Source organism: Lissotriton helveticus, chromosome 7 (assembly GCF_964261635.1).
Source record: "Lissotriton helveticus chromosome 7, aLisHel1.1, whole genome shotgun sequence".
Taxonomy (NCBI): Eukaryota; Metazoa; Chordata; class Amphibia; order Caudata; family Salamandridae; genus Lissotriton; species Lissotriton helveticus.
The window spans coordinates 1782840855-1782855794 of NC_136068.1; positions in this window are offsets into that span (position 1 = coordinate 1782840855).

A 14940-nucleotide genomic window follows, 5' to 3' on the forward strand; every position below is an offset into this window, starting at 1 on the left:
GGCAAGCAGAAAATATGTAATGTAAGGAAATATATAGCAATGTCTTGGTTGCCACATCCATCACCCTGATCTGACGCTCTTGAGATGGGACCACTGTATTCTCATGTTCAGACCAAGGATGTGGTGTGCTATGTGTCAACAGGATAGAGAGAGAGACAGTGAACTTTGAGATAGTGAACTTTGCAAACACGGGTAGGGTGGGGGCTATGCAGTCTGGAGTAGTGTGCCTCGCAGAGAGAAGCTGGCTGGAATTTTAATCAGACAGGCTTAGAGCCTGCAGTTCAGAAAAATGGGTGCAGGACTCTGGTCAATTTAACAAAGGGCCTACAGAAAAACCGCAGGGCCTACGTAGGGGTTCATGCTGGCTGAGTGACAAGGACAGCCCAGGTGTGGACAGAATGGGCCTAGGGGTACTATATAATGAAATAGACCCTGCTTCAGATTGAAGCAAGTGCCCTTCTGTTGTTGCCTGTTCCTTTACCACCAAGGCTAAGTGGCTTACAGTCTCTGATTCTGGAAGACATCGAACACACACGTTTTGGAGCACCACAGTCTCTTTAAGAGATTGCAGCATTGAAAGCAGAACTTTTACAATTAGTTATTCAGGAAATTGGCTCTGATTTGATAAGAGTTGTGGATTGAACTGTAAATAATCTCATCCAAAGAAGATAACCTAGACCCGAGTGGAAGAAGATTAAATGTAGAGTTTCATTTAGAAGAAGAAAGAGGGCTAGTGAAGTCTTTTGAGCTGTGTAAATCCTGTTAGGTAGAGACTGTCGAAAAGAACCCTTCCAGGACATCAAAAGTTGCTTAAAAACTCTATCATGTACAGAGTGAAGGAGAAAAGTAACTGTAGGTGCTGATCCTCTCTTTTACATGTGATTCAAGCTACTCTAAAATGGAGTCTGGAAATTCAAATCATAGGTACAAATGTATCTTAGGTGCACTCATTGTAGGGGGAATTTTGGTGACAGCAGTAGTCATTATAGAGTCAAACTTAAGTTCATCTGAGAGCGAGAAGCATAGGGGAGAACAAAGGACATCTACACCTATTACTGCTATTCCAAAGGAGAGTATATTAGGATCAGAGAAAAGCTTAACGGAGCATACTAGTCGCTACCTGCATGTAGACTTATCTAATCAAGATTATACACTGAAGGCTTATGCTAGGTTGTTCAACGAGTATGTGAACACCATGGAAGTTAGAGGTTGTCATGTGTGTATGCAATTACCTGCGTCAGTGGAATTAGTTGTAGTATACTCCTTAGTATGTTCTATGGAAGGGGTAATTACGAGTACTACTTTTCCAACTATGATGTGGTACTTTCATAGATACCTGTGTATAAATATTTGAATAAGTATGATCCGCAGAGGAGAGTAGAATGAATGGAAAATTATTTTGCACCCATTATGGTGATATCACGATAGACACTGCACATAGACATAACTTAACATGCATACTAACAGAGATAGAAAATACATTCATAGATCAGGAAGAAGATAGGGGATTAGTTAACAATGTTGAGAACAAGGACTGGGAGTCTGACTGGACCAAGCAGGAGTTAGCTCATAAAGCTAAAGGAAGTTCTGGTCTGATAGCTTTGGATTGGAAACAACGATTAAAGCTTGCATACAACAAGCTGAGAGTAGTTACAATTCACTATTTGTGTGTGATTATACGTTTTTGGTCAATGGTCCTTGGAAGACACATTTGCAAGAGTCAGTTTGCACGGTTCAGGGAGCATACTTTGTATGTGCATATGTGCGGATGCTAAGCAAATGGTATGGTACCTGTTACTTGGTGGTTGGGCTTCCGAAAATATACCATGTGGATGACTTGGAGAGTCCATTAGAGAAGTCAACAAGCAGAGAAAAACATGGATTGAGTGCTAGAGAGTTTGTGGGAGATATCTTTGAGGCAATCATTTCAAGCCTGGGAGTAGTGCTTAATGACATCGAGATTAGAAGGTTGTCTACCATAGTGGATATATTGTCTGTTAGCACATCTAAGTCTTTACTACTCACTGATGGAGAAATGGTTTTGAAAGGGGCAATGTGAAACAGACTTGTACTAGAAGTTTTACTCACAAAAGAGAAAAAAATCTGTTGAATGCTGGAGGACCAACAGTGTTGAACTCATATCTCTGATAAAAGTAAAGATCTGAAGAGATGGTATGTTATGTTATGTTATGTTATAGCAGGATTTATAGCGCGCACAACTACTCCTGAGTATCCTGGTGCGAAGCAATAAAACATAGCTGACGAAAAGATGATTTAATAGGCCTGTTTAAAAAGGTGGGTTTTGAGGAGTTTTTTAAAACATCTTAAGTCCTGAGTGTGGCGCAACGCTAAGGGTAGGGCATTCCAGAGAATGGCTGCTTTAACCGAGAGGGACTGGCCGCCCATTCTAACTCGGCGAAAGTGGGGAATTACCATCAATTGCTGGGCAGCCGACCTTAAGGATCATCGAGGGATGTAGAAGGCCACTCTCTTCTTAATGTAGGAGGGGCCCACATCATGTAAGGCTCTATGTACTAGAACCAGGGCTTTAAACTGTACCCTCTGGGCCACTGGCAGCCAATGAAGTGAGGACATTTGCGATCTTATACTGGTTTGTTTAGAAATGCCAAGGAGAAGTCTCGCCGCAGCATTCTGGATAAGTTGGAGCTTATTAGTCAGATATGCCGGGATGCCAAGTAAGAGCGCATTGGCATAGTCCAAGCGGGACAGGATAAGAGCCCGGGCAACCATTTGTTTAGCAAGTTGTGGAAGCAAAGGAAAACATCTGCCTAAGGACTTGAGGGTTCCGAAGCAGACACCTGTGCGTCTTTTTATGTGTTCAGCAAACCTCAGGTCGTCTCCGAACCAGATGCCTAAGTTCTTGGCTGGGCCTCCCTCTGTTAGAGGGCGGGGAAAATCGGGGGGGCCACAGCGCTTCTGTGAACTGAGAGGGAAATTGCCCATATAATATGATCTCAGATTTCCCTTCATTACATTTTAATTTCGCCTGGGCAAGCCAGGTGAATACGGCAGCTAGACATGTAGATGTATTAGTAATATCACTGATGTACATCAGGAAATAGAGTATTTGGCAGCTGAAGGAGTTTGGGATAAGATTGGAAAGGTTTCTGGCGCAGTTGGAAAATTGTTTACAAATCTGGGAAGTGGAATCTTTGGATACTGAGGCATATAAATGGCACACGGTGAGGCAGTTGGAGGAACCTATGAGAAAGACAGTTGGAAGGACTGCAGGACAGTTACTATGGGAATTTGAAGCAAATGTAGGAGTTCAGAGACAGAAGGTTGGCTATGACATTGGTTTAGATCGGTCAACTGTACAGGGGGATGTTGGAGATTTTATGATGACTCAACGTCATCAGAGGGGGGAACTGATGGAGCAGAAGTTTAATTCTAATGGTAGAGGTGCATCATAATCACGAGTAGAATTGTGAACTGTGTTAGCGTATTTACGTGATGTATTTAGTTTTTTGACAGGTAGCGTGAAGAGTTAAAATAGGATTTAAATGTACTAGCAGAAATGCTAACATGAAGAAACTGTGTTGTGCAGACTGATTTCACTCATTTGTTAGAAGTGTTTAACAACAATGATATTTTTCATAATTAGGTAAAAGTGCTAATTGAAATGCAAAAGTAATGAAGCATCCTGTAATGTTTAAACAATGTATTCTTATGTTAGCTAAAGTCATGGGCCTGAAATGCAATCCTCTGATAACTCTTGCTTTAGAATGTATGGTCTAAATTTTTAGGCCAATTACGATGTTGGTTGAAAAGCCTCTGAACACTAGTACGATGTCGGTGGACAGAACGTAAACTAGCTGATCATTCCGGAGTATTCCTGTCAGTCGGAACTGCACCGCAATCCCCTATGGATGACATTTCTGCTGTCAGGATTACAATGCTGGTTTCGCACAGCTTCTCTGTGTCTGCCTTTCTTACACAGAAAGGCTGTCCAAAAGCAACTTTTGGGGGCCCTAGCAACTTTTGGGGGCCCTAGGAGGGCCCCCTTGCCTCCAGGGTTTGTGGTCAAGGGTGTTGAGAGGATACCTAAGGTACACCCCCTGTAAAACCCTGCACTGTGTGGGAGGCACCATGGGGTGCCTGACACAGGGTGCAGGGTTTTATACACACCCACATTTCTCTACAGCAGCCTGTATGAAACCAGCCGTAGCACAAGCTCCCATAGTTGTCAGTGGGAATTGGTTGCATCGTAATCAGGCAGTCACAACCGCTGACGTCAGGTCGGTCGGCCCAGAGTCCGAGACTGTGGCCGTCCGAGGAAACTCCGACTGACTTTGTAATGACCCCCATTATCTACACTGTGGAGCTATTCTTTCTCATGTTTTGAATTACAGGTGGAGAAGCATTATTTAGGCAAAATAATGTCTGTTTTGCAGCAGCTAGGACAGGAGAGAAGAAGTTACAATAGTATGACTTGAAGAGATTGGTTTCACATGGAAGAAGGCCTCGGAATCAAGGACAAATTGTTGCAGAAGATGTACATGGAGAACATTGTGGAAAGGTTCACTGACAGAAAATCGACCACAAAAAAATCAATGTAAAAAATATTGAGAGAAAAATGTAGGATACAAAAATATTGACTCCTATACTTAAAAAGTTAAGGACAAAAATATTGAAAGAAATATTGTTTTCAATAATATAGAAGTATTAAATATCTATTTAACTGTACATAATTTAAAATGTGAAAATAAACATATATTAAATACTAACATCAATTTATAAAATATTAATATGTATATTAACAAATTCAACACATAAACTTCCTTATAAAAATGTAAAAACACATACATATAAAAATATGTATAACAAGCATTTGCAATTCAATTGGCTTTGCATTTGCGAGAGTTTGAGCAATTGTCATTGTAAATGACAATGCCGTTTATTAATGTGTTTTGAAAACCTACAAGAGGTGCAACCTTGCAGGTTTTCAAAACAGAACTAAAAGGTTTTGTTATTTACAATGTCAATAGGTCAAGCTCTCGTCTCCCGTGTAATCGGATGGTGCTTAGGTTACTGCATGGACTTCTAAAATCACATGATTTTACTTTAAAGGGCAAATGCATTCAAGAGCAGTGGTGTAGTTGCTTACGTTCGAATATGCATGCTGCTAGGATGAAGTCCTTCAAGACTGGATTAATACAGGGTAGTAGGAAATGAAATGTATATTAAAGGCAGTACCATGCATAGGAGGTAGCTGCCATCCACGCAGCGCCAATAACAGACAAGTTTAAGGAGAGACTGAGATGAGGCATGTTCTACCTCACTCTATGTATAGAAAGTAAAAATATCCAGGAACATTGCTGCAGTTTGTTGAAATAAAAACAGTAGAAAAACAACAGGAAACGCAGAGGCTTCTAAACAAAGAAAGATCCATCTGTGAATTTCACCCGGCGGGACAGTGCACAAAAAGTGGTTCACGGCCAATGAAGCAGGCTCAAAATTGCGATGTCGACAAAAGTTACCAGTTGATGCTCAGGTATGACCGGATTATCAGCCAGATTCATCAACGGAAAATCGGCTCGCAAAAGGCCAGATTCTGCGAATCTGGCTTTTTGCGAGCGCTTTTTTTGCATTTGGGATTCATCATCCCAAATGCAAAAATCGCTAAATTGCGATGAATTGCATTTAAGGAATCTCTATTTGAGATTCCTTAAATGCAATTCATGAACCATTTTAGAATTGCGAATTCGCAATTTTTGGCCGCTATTTACCGCGAAGTCTGACTTCGTGGTAAATAGCGAAAACATAGAAAAATGCACTTTAGTGCATTTTTCTATGTTGGATGTTACACACAGACATGTCCTTTGGACATGTGTGTGCGCAACACCAGTGTAAATCACCATTTCAGGGCTGCTACAGGGTGTCCTTTCGGACACCCTGGCACCCTTGAAATTGCATCCTTATTTGCGATTCGCTAATTGCGAATCGCAAATAAGGATTGACTCCCCATTCATTCCTATGGGCCAAAGGCCCATAGGAATGAATGGGGAGTCATTCCTTATTTGCGATTCGCAATTAGCGAATCGCAAATAAGGAAGATGTAGAAATCGCTATTAATTTTGTGATTTCTACATGAATCCCGTTTTGCGTGTCTTTAATAGCGATTCCTTAATAATCGCTATTAAGGACTCGCAAAACGGGACTTTGATGAATATGGGGGTAAAGTCCGAAGCCGTGCCACATTTAATGACACTCGGGTGAATAATTCAAGAAACTGGACCTTTGGAAGAATTGCACGGTTCGCACAAAGATTCAAAAGAAAGCACCAGCTTTCCCAGTGTTGCATGTTGTTATAGTAGTAGCTTTTCTTCCAAGAAAAACGGTGCAGATTATATTGATGCAAACATCACGTTCAAAGGCTGTCAGCAGGCTTGGGCTTCAACTGAAAAGCCAACACAATTTACTTGAGACGGGTGCAACATTGTGTACAATTAACAGATGCCAATATACAAAATATTATATTCAGATTGTTTTTTAAAGGGCTCGTAGGGGTGGGATTAGTCCTCATATTTGTTTGCTTTGTGAAAGTGTAATTAAAGAAAACTCAGCCCAAAGTCTCTTAAGTTAAACCACAGGGAGGGAAATGACTATTGACAGAGTCAATAGGTCAAGAAGGAGAGAGAAAGAAACTTGGCTGTGGGGGCTGTTTATTGATAAGTTGCTGCTTTTCGACAAAGCCGCTTGCAATTTTCATCAAAGGGTAAATTTATTTTATGGAACATAATAGTGCAGGGCTCCGCGCTCCATTTTAATGGGTTATTACCAACATAGAAAAGAGAGTACATTAAACACTTCTAACAGTAGTGTAGCAAGGTCAGGTGGTACCCGAAACGGAAAATTAATTTTCACCCCTGGCTTGACAAAATGGCAAAAATATGTGTTTAACACATATTTTTGCCATTTTGTCAAGCCAGGGGTGACAAGTGTCATCACTGAGGGGGGTGACAAAATGGCAAAAAATATGTGGTTAAAACACATATTGTTGTTGGTCCCCTCAATGATGACACCAGGGGCGGTCCGCACCCACCGATCCCCCCTTCCAACGCCCCAGACTTCTAAAGTTGTTACCCACTCCCACTCGCGTCCAAAGTCAGCTTTACTTTCCAATCATAATCCATGTCTGCAGAGGTTGGGGATCCCCTTGCTATACCTAGGGGCTCTGCTGCCGTATCAGCATGTACAGTAGGGAGATACTCAGGCGGCGAGGGGAGGGTCCGCACTGTGCCTGCTGCATACAAATATACAGCTGCTAATATGCAGCGTTCGGCTGACGTAAAACTGTAGTGCTGGGACCGCATTACGTTTACTTTACTTGTCTGTTTCTAAGGTGTTATTAGGCTCAGTTTCTCAAACTTTCAGTGTCAGAGCAATCCAAGAGGCAAAAATACAGAACAGCGTTAGAGGCATCCGAACACAAAAAACTTGAACAAAAATGCAGGTCTGAATGTTACAATGTTTACTTATGAATGCATGTTTGTACATTTTCTGACTCAGTATACCAGAGGTGCGCAGACACTTTCCAGAAATTGCACGGTAGTTTATGCGACATAATAAAGGTTGATATTATCAATATACTTCCAATGAGGACAACGTATTAAGGGCAGCAGTAAAAAACAATAAGGTGGGGGACAGAAGCTTTTTTTAATTTTCTTGCATGGCACGGCCCCCATACTTGAAAATTCAGCTAGGCATGCAGCTCTGTAACCAATATAAAAAGAGTTCACTGACAGAAAACATGAACAATTGGAGCAGACAGAAACTGTACTTGGGTGGTGCTGTTGTCTGCAAAAACGAAAGTGACATATCGCTGCTTGAACCATTCAGGAAGCAGCAAACAAGAAGGACACTGCTTTGAACTAATAGGAAGGCAGCATGCTAGAGCTAAGTAATTTATCCACTACCACAGGTCTTCGATAAATAAACTAATATTTTAATTATTACTATAATATATAAACCTGTAAAGAAAATATTATCAAAAATATATGTATACATACTGGAATATACCAAAAACAAAATTGTACAATTCTAATTAAAAATAGACTACAAACAAAAAATATTGTAAATTATGAATATTATTATAATAAAACAAACACATAATTATATAAATTACAACATAAAATACATTATTACAAATTACAATACATACATATACATTTCGCACTTCCTTACAAAGAAAACATTGTTATACTAAATAAATATAAACATAATTAATCCCATCTTACACAACACAACAGTAACAAACTTTTTTGCATCACACACAAATAAGATTTACTATTCTAACTACAAGAAATATAAAATTACATAAAATGTAATTGGATTGTGATTGGATTATCGGACAAGCCACTCTCGGGCCCTTGCACACAGCTACACTGTTTCCAGCTCCCACGGCACTGCCCTCCCGGCGCCCTGGATGCAACACTCTTTCTCCCACAGCGCGGGATTACTGGACGGACTGCTCTGATGCAGCGCAACTGAGGTGGGACTTGGTCCCCTAGTTGTCCCTGTTTCTTCAGCATGGGAGGCGGAGTCAGTCCTCCCGGCGCCTTAGAGGCACTACTCTCTCCCTGGAGACATAGGGCAAGTCACCCTCACTTCATTAGAATTCTGGACAAACTTTGGACAATATAAACTGGAATGCGCTGTAAGTGACTCTGTTATTTATAGACTGATTTTTAAGGACAACAGTAAGAACTGCCTAGTATATGGGTTCCTTTGGTAGCTGGGCACAGGTGCATTATTTTGAAATAGGCAAAAAAAAGTTAATAGAAGTAACCCATGGGAAATTACAGCTCAAATCATCTAATGCATTCACTAATTATCTACCAAATGGTGTGGATCTGATTGAAAATGAAATAAGTAATGTAGAAGAAAGGCTCGCAGTCACTAAACAGATTGTTAGCTGAGCAACCAATAAATGAGTTACATAAGCTAAGGAGATAGACAGCTCTAATGTTGATGGAATTGGGAAACCCAGGGAAAAATGTTCACATCGTATGGAACAACTCTGTGTATTTATTAAATCATTAGAGCCAGATGAATTATCAATCTCCCAAGATATAAACTCGCCTCCCACTAAGAAAAGCAAACAGCCAGGAGAGCTGAATATGGTTACCTCTATATATCACAAAACTGGTCATAGTACCCATGGGAATACGAGCTCTAAAAAGATAAAAGGCGCCAAAGTAAACGAAACAATTGACATTGGTAATTTAGAGGGACTTTTAAAAAAGCTGTATGCAAAATTAGAGAATGTTTAGCAGAGTTTTAGTCAAGTTCTCTGAAATCAAGGGTAGGCTAACAGCGCTAGAAAAGACCCCCATGATTGCCGGGAGGGAGCCGGCAGAGACAACCAACAGGGGGGTTGTGCCATCTGTCATACAACCCCCAGATTTGCTACGCCCTATGGAAACTCAATACCTTAGATCAAATAGGCCCCCAGATATTACACGCCCTATGGAAACCCAATATGTCAGATCAAACTATCCCCCTGCACCATTAGTGCCAAGAGTAGAGATAACACAAAACAGGGAGGCCTCGTGCAGGCACCAGAGCCTAAAAACACCAAGATCAGGGCAACATACCCCAGAGATATTACACCTTCCCCCAGATGCAACACCATATATTATTGTTTTAAAAGGTGCTCCAAAACAACCATCTCAAGCTAAAGAATCCTGGATAGAATTAAGGAACAAAGTGGTGCATTGGATGGTTAGTTTTGGTACAAATATCAGTCTCCTCTGCAAAGAAATCATAATGGTGAGACCCATGAACTGGGTGGATCCTACAGAAAAAAGGGTACTGGAGACTGCATAGTTATTCACTTCCGACACCCAGAGGTGGTAAGATCCTTCCTTAACCGCATGCATGCGGCGGCTATTTTCGCGCTGTGCGGCTTTTTTCAAAAAGCCGCGTTACATGACGAGCTGAGCTCGTCATGAGCGTGCGAGCGGCACAACTCATGACGAGCTGAGCTCGTCATGAGCGCGGAAGGGGTTAAGAAGATTGAGACTAGCCAACAATATAGGATTAACCGAGAAGAACGAGTGGTTACTGTCCCGTTAGGTTTCTTCCATAAACCTCCGCCTGTACTTGATAATTCACCTACCTACATGAGTTCTCACTCTGTACATACATATAGGATGGGCTCTACAGAAGCCTGTATGAATTGATATGCCTCACTTTCCAATAAGCATGGGCGTAAAATCCGTTCAGTTTGCGGAATTTGCAAATTTTCTGCAATTTCGCGGTCCGCGAATCTCGCGAAATTGCAGAAAAATCCGCGAAATCGCGTGCGGGACAGAATTTCAAAAACCGAAGTACATGAAGCACTTGCAGGGTTACAGCAGGTGCCCAAGTTGAAGATAATTTCTTTGTAACCATTTACAAAATGCCCAAGTTGAAGCTAATTTCTTTGTAACCATTTACAAAATGGTTACAAAGAAATTAACTTCAACTTGGGCACCTGCTGTAACCCTGTAAGTGCTTCCTGAGCGGCACCTCCAGAGTTGTTGCCTACTTGCAACTATTCTCTGACCCTGTTCTGACCCTCGAAGCAGGGTCAGAGAATAGTTACAAGTATGGCACAATGCTCCAGGCTGTCACAAAAATTATACCACAACAGGAAGCACTTACAGATAAGGAAGCAGGTGCCGGACTTGAAGCTCGAATTCGGTAACATATTAAGCAGCCCCCGGTTGAGGCTGGGCAGGTGTGCTTTCTCCCCATAATCTACAGTGGTGAACCAGAGGGTGCTGTGATGAACCAGAGGGTGGCAGTGGTGAACCAGAGGGTGGCAGTGGTGAACCAGAGGGTGCTGTGATGAACCAGAGGGTGTCAGTGATTAACCAGAGGGTGACAGTGATGAACCAGAGGGTGGCAGTGGTGAACCAGAGGGCGGCAGTGGTGAACCAGAGGGTGGCAGTGATGAACAAGAGGGTGTCAGTGGTGAACCAGAGGTTGGCAGTGGTGAACCAGAGGGTGCTGTGATGAACCAGAGGGTGGCAGTGATGAACCAGAGGGTGGCAGTGGTGAATCAGAGGGTGGCAGTGATGAACCAGAGGGTGACAGTGGTGAACCAGAGGGTGACAGTGGTGAACCAGAGGGTGCTGTGATGAACCAGATGGTGGCAGAGGTGAACCAGAGGGTGGCAGTGGTGAACAAGAGGGTGGCAGAGGTGAACCAGAGGGTGCTGTGATGAACCAGAGGGTGGAAGTGGTGAACCAGAGGGTGGCCGTGGTGAACCAGAGGGTGGCAGTGATGAACTAGAGAGTGGCAGTGATGAACTAGAGGGTGGCAATGATTAACCAGAGGGTGGCAGTGGTGAACCAGAGGGTGCTGGGATGAACCAGAGGGTGACAGTGGTCAACCAGAGAGTGCTGTGATGAACCAGATGGTGGCAGAGGTGAACAAGAGGGTGGCAGTCGTGAGCCAGAGGGTGTCAGTGATTAACCAGAGGGTGACAGTGATGAACCAGAGGGTGTCAGTGGTGAACCATAGGTTGGCAGTGGTGAACCAGAGGGTGCTGTGATGAACCAGAGGGTGGCAGTGGTGAATCAGAGGGTGGCAGTGATGAACCAGAGGGTGACAGTGGTGAACCAGAGGGTGACAGTGGTGAACCAGAGGGTGCTGTGATGAACCAGAGGGTGGCAGTGGTGAACAAGAGGGTGGCAGTGGTGAACCAGAGGGTGCTGTGATGAACCAGAGGGTGAAAGTGGTGAACCAGAGGGTGGCCGTGGTGAACCAGAGGGTGGCAGTGATGAACTAGCGGGTGGCAGTGATGAACTAGAGGGTGGCGTGATTACCCAGAGGGTGGCAGTGGTGAACCAGAGGGTGCTGGGATGAACCAGAGGTTGGCAGTGGTGAACCAGAGGGAGTTGTGATGAACCAGAGGATGGCAGTGATGAACCAGAGAGTGGCAGTGGTGAACCAGAGGGTGCTGTGATGAACCAGAGGATGGCAGTGATCAACCAGAGGGTGGCAGTGGTAAACCAGAGGGTGGCAGTGATGAACCAGAGGGTGGCAGTGATGATCCAGAGGGTGGCACTGGTGAACCAGAGGGTGCTTTGATGAACCAGAGGGTGGCAGTGATGAACCAGAGGTTGACAGTGATGATCCAGAGGGTCAAAGTGGTGAAACAGATGGTGGCAGTGATGAACCAGAGGGTGGCAGTGATGATCCAGAGGGTGGCAGTGGCAAACCAGAGGGTGGCAGTGATGAACCAGAGGGTGGCACTGGTGAACCAGAGGGTGCTGTGATGAACCAGAGGGTGGCAGTGATGAACCAGAGGGTGACAGTGATGAACCAGAGGGTGGCAGCAGTGAACCAGAGGGTGGCAGTGGTGAAGCAGAGGGTAGCAGTGATGAACCGGAGGGTGGCAGTGATGAACCAGAGGGTGGCAGTGATGAACCAGAGTGTGGCAGTGGTGAACCAGAGGGTGACAGTGGTGAACCAGAGGGTGACAGTGGTGAACCAGAGGGTGCTATGAAGAACCAGATGGTGGCAGGATTGAACCAATGGGTGGTAGTGGTGAACCAGAGGGTGAGAATGGTGAACCAGAGGGTGCTATGATGAACTAGAGGGTGGCATTGGTGAACCAGAGGGTGGCAGTCATGAACCAGAGGGTGGCAGTGATGTACTAGAGGGTGGCAGTGATGAACAAGAGGGTGGCAGTGGTGAACCAGAGGGTGCTGTGATGAAGCAGAGGGTGGCAGTGATGAACCTGACGGTGGCAGTGGTGAACCAGAGGGAGCTGCGATGAACCAGGGAGTGGCAGTGGTGAACCATAGTATGGCAGTAGTGAACCAGAGGGTGCTGTGATGAATCAGAGGATGGCAGTGATCAACCAGAGGGTGGCAGTCGTGAACCAGAGGGTGGCAGTGATGAACTAGAGGGTGGCAGTGATGAACCAGAGGGTGGCAGTGGTGAACCAGAGGGTGCTGTGATGAACCATAGGTTGGCAGTGGTGAACCAGAGGGTACTGTGATGAACCAGAGGGTGGCAGTGATGAACCAGAGGGTGGCAGTGGTGAACCAGAGGGAGGCAGTGATGAATCAGAGGGTGGCAGTGATGAACCAGAGGGTGGCAGTGATGATCCAGAGGGTGGCAGTGGCGAATCAGAGGGTGGCAGTGATGAACCAGAGGGTGGCAGTGGTGAACCAGAGGGTGGCAGTGATGAACCAGAAGGTGGCAGTGGTGAACCAGAGGGTGACAGTGATGAACCAGAGGGTCGCAGCAGTGAACCAGAGGGTGGCAGTGGTGAAGCAGAGGGTGGCAGTGATGAACCGGAGGGTGGCAGTGATGAACCAGAGGGTAGCAGTGATGAACCAGAGGGTGGCAATGATGAGCCAGGGTGTGGCAGTGGTGAACCAGAGGGTGACAGTGGTGAACCAGAGGGTGCTGTGAAGAACCAGATGGTGGCCGGATGGAATCAAAGGGTGGCAGTGGTGAACCAGAGGGTGACAGTGGTGAACCAGAGGGTGCTATGATGAACCAGAGGGTGGCAGTGGTGAACCAGAGGGTGGCAGTGATGAACCAGAGGGTGGCAGTGATGAACCAGAGCTTGACAGTGGTAATCCAGAGGGTGGCAGTGATTAACCAGAGGGTGGCAGTGGTGAACCAGAGGGTGCTGGGATGAACCAGAGGGTGGCAGTGATGAACCAGAGGGTGGCAGTTGTGAACCAGAGGTAGTTGTGATGAACCAGAGGGTGGCAGTGATGAACCAGAGAGTGGCAGTGGTGAACCAGAGGGTGCTGTGCTGAACCAGAGGATGGCAGTGATGAACCAGTGGGTGGCAGTGGTAAACCAGAGGGTGGCAGTGATGAACCAGAGGGTGGCAGTGATGATCCAGAGGGTGGCACTGGTGACCCGTTGGGTGCTGTGATGGACCAGAGGGTGGCAGTGATGAACCAGAAGGTGGCAGTGGTGAACCAGAGGGTGCTGTGATGAACCAGAGGTTGGCAGTGGTGAACCAGAGGGTGCTTTGATGAACCAGAGGGTGGCAGTGATGAACCAGAGGGTGACAGTGGTGAACCAGAGAGTGCTGTGATGAACCAGATGGTGGCAGAGGCGAACCAGAGGGTGGCAGTGATGAACAAGAGGGTGGCAGTGGTGAACCAGAGGGTGCTGTGATGAACCAGGGGGTGGCAGTGGTGAACCAGAGGGTGGCCGTGGTGAACCAGAGGGTGGCAGTGATGAACTAGAGGGTGGCAGTGATGATCCAGAGGGTCGCAGTGGTGAAACAGAGGGTGGCAGTGGTGAACCAGAGGGTAGCAGTGATGATCCAGAGGGTGGCAGTGGCAAACCAGAGGGTGGCAGTGATGAACCAGAGGGTGGCAGTGGTGAACCAGAGGGTGGCAGTGATGAACCAGAAGGTGGCAGTGGTGAACCAGAGGGTGACAGTGATGAACCAGAGGGTGGCAGTGATAAACCAGAGGGTGGCAGTGGTGAAGCAGAGGGTGGCAGTGATGGACCAGAGGGTGGCAGTGATGAACCAGAGGGTGGCAGTGATGAACCAGAGGGTGTAGCAGTGGTGAACCAGAGGGTGACAGTGGTGAACCAGAGGGTGCTATGAAGAACCATATGGTGGCCGGATTGAACCAAAGGGTGGCAGTGGTGAACCAGAGGGTGACAGTGGTGAACCAGAGGGTGCTATGATGAACCAGAGGGTGGCAGTGGTGAACCAGAGGGTGGCAGTGATGAACCAGAGGGTGGCAGTGATGAACCAGAGCTTGACAGTGGTAATCCAGAGGGTGGCAGTGATTAACCAGAGGGTGGCAGTGGTGAACCAGAGGGTGCTGGGATGAACCAGAGGGTGGCAGTGATGAACCAGAGGGTAGCAGTCGTGAACCAGAGAGAGTTGTGATGAACCAGAGGGTGGGAGTGATGAACCAGAGAGTGGCAGTG